We start from the raw sequence: 3,069 nt of genomic DNA, 5'->3' as shown, positions 1-3,069 counted from the left end.
TTCCTGACTTGTTGATTCGTCCATTAATGGCATCCACTGTTAAATCTGTGTCCTAAAAAGTACAGAAGAACTTTAAGGCCATTATAAGACCTCTATCCGTCTAATATCAGCATTACACCACTACAGCTGCAATATGTTCACTAAAACCCATTAAATATGCGAACCTCCCGCTTACGTACGTCTGTGTCATGATATCAGAATAGAAAGCAGGCATACCTTTAAAAGACTGGAAGAAAGGGAGGATACGGAGGGGGATTTGACTAAAATAGGAGAGAGAGCAGCAGTGTCAGGACTGTGTGTTTTCATGTGTGTTTAGTGGAAACAGCCAAGTCAAGGTAAAGGTCAGAAAGATTGGAAGTTTTTTCCTTTTTAATTGAGAGAGGGCAGCAGGATGGAAAAGACATCAGTCACAACAGTGACACAGGGCGAGAGGGAGGCGTCTGCTCGGAGAGAATAAACTGAGATGACTGGATAAAAGCAGCCGCTCCAACAAAGCTGGTTGTGAAACCGGTAGAACGGATTGTGTGTTTAGTTCTTCCGGAGATCATTTAGTGGGCCAGAGAGGAAAGGTGAGGCAGGTTCAGGAAGAAACCTCCGCTGGAAGTCAGACACAGGTCACTTCAGACTGAAAGAGGGTCTTGAATGACTGTAGATTGGACTAAAGCTCAGGGATGTCCATGTTTAAAACAGAAGTAATGGTCATTATATGTCTTTCAAGACTGGGAGCTTGTGTATGTATTCAGAAATAACACTAAATACTCTATTTCTTTACAGGCTATAGTTGCTATTTATGCCAAGTGGGGGAATCACAGGCGCCCATCAGAAGCCCTGAGATGCAACAGTACGGTCTTAAAGGGTCAGTTCACCCTTAAAAAAATCATTTTGTAGCCTATTTGTAGATATTTTTGGTTTTTATGAGGTTTTTAAATGGCCATTTCAGATTTCTGCTGGCACCCTAATTTAATGGATGTGAATGAAATGTCAGCAGTGCTTTGAGATAAATCCTAACATGCTGATGCTTTCTTAGTTTAGTGTGTTAGCATGCTAATATTTGCAAGAGCTGAACTCTTGTTCAGAGTTACAATTCATCCTGAGGGTACATGAATGTCTGTACCAAATGTAATGGTAATCCATTGAGATAGTTCTCTCAAAACATTCATAACTCAAACACATGCAGGCAAAACCAAACATGGCTCAATACCACAAGGGGTAAGAAAGAAAATGTTGTTGGAATTTGGGTGAATTGACCCTTTAAGTACTTTCTCACAGATTTATTCTTGATATCATACTATGATATCAAGATGTGTATTTATAGTACTCCCTGCTGTTGGCTTTGTGCTAAATGGGAAGATAAAATACGGCACAGCTACCAGCCAGCATTGCACAGTAGTTGCGTAGTGATGACACAGACCATTAGCTCCAGTAAACACTGAAGTCTTAACTTTATAGATAACAAAATCATGCTCTTTTCGCCCTTCTCCCTGCTCCCACCCTCTGCCCATACTATCTGTGCTTTGTGCACACACACACACACACACACACACACACACACACACACACACAGAGCAATCCTTCATTCAACTGGTGGAGTCGCTCAGAGTTCATAGGAAATTATTTTTTAGCTAAAGGGGTTTATCAAAAAAGAAAGCTGCTTGGGGGGGCTGCAGTAAAGAAGAAAACCTTTTGAGTACAGTATATTGTGAGACAGTAACGATAATTAATTCAGGGAGACAGAGATGGATATCTACAGACGTTTAATATAAGAGCAAAGTCTTCATGGGAAAACCATAAAGAACTGTCCATCTCTTAAAAGTTGAAAGCCCTGAAAATGTATTTTCTCTATCAGCTTCTTTCTTTGAGTGATGGAGTTCTACATGAGCCCACTATTTTATGATGAACTCTCAACAGTTTTATTATTTCACATGAGAAAATCTGTGTTTTTCTATTTCTTTGTACTCTTTTCACTGGGAAAAGTTGATGTCACATACTTGTGTGCACCAATCAGGATTTGGCAGCATTTGAATCGGAGTTTGATGGCAGATGGTTGGTTGTATGGTCACTGTCAACCAGGTCTGCAACTAACGATTATTATCTTTTCTCAATTAATTGTTTTTCAAAAAAATCTTTTAGAAAATCAGTGCTGTGTATAATTTATGTTTTGTCTGAACAATAGTCCAAAACCAAAAAATATTCAGTGTACTATAATTTATGACAAAGAAAAGCATTAAATTGAGACTTTGAAACCAGCCAATGTTTGGGATCTGTGCTTAAAATAAATACTAAAACAACTATTTTATCATCAAAATAGTTGCTGATTCATTTTCTGTCAATGGAACTCTTTATAAAATGATGTCTGAAGATGTTTTTTATGTTTTGTTTCTGCGTATTTAGTCATGAATATTTGTGTTTTAGAGAAGTACTTAAGATTTGAAGCCAAGTTTTCAGGAGCTTTACGTGTTAGTAAGTATTTCATAATAGAGGAGCTTTTTGGGAGCCTAACAGTGGTTGTAAAGTGACAGATTTTGAGAGGACTGTTGTCCTGGAAGTCCAGTTTTCCTGGAGAGAGGCAGGCTGACGGTGACCCAGGCAGGGAGGCAGAGCCTGACAGGCTGGCCAGAGGAAGATAAACAGACTGCTCTGTATTGTTCTCCTGGTATCACTGAGAAACTGTCAGCCTGACTGATTGAAGGCTGAACCTCCCAAAATAGGCCCTGTGAGGCCGGGCTGCCTTCCCCTTCCACCCCGTTATAAATAACCCCTCTGTGTGTGAGTGTGTGCTTGTGTGTGTGTGTGTGTGTGTGTGTGTGTGTGTGTGTGTGTGTGTGTGTGTGTGTGTGTGTGTGTGTGTGTGTGTTTTAGCGTAGGGACAAGAAAGAAAGAGAGTGTGTGAGCAGAGAGAGAGAAATGTGATCACTGCCAAGGCGGCCTTAAAAGTGAAGCCACTGAAAACAATAACAGGAGGTCTGTGGGACTCGGAGCCAAACAGTGACAGGGACCCAGCAGTCAAGACCCTCCGCTGACCTCTTCGCAACACACACACACACACACACACTGATTTGGACGTATAGA

Source organism: Cebidichthys violaceus, unplaced genomic scaffold, assembly GCF_023349555.1.
Source record: "Cebidichthys violaceus isolate CVI_PGR_0920_01 unplaced genomic scaffold, fCebVio1.0.p SCAF_7, whole genome shotgun sequence".
Lineage (NCBI taxonomy): Eukaryota > Metazoa > Chordata > Actinopteri > Perciformes > Stichaeidae > Cebidichthys > Cebidichthys violaceus.
Note: the sequence above shows the minus strand (reverse complement) of the source record.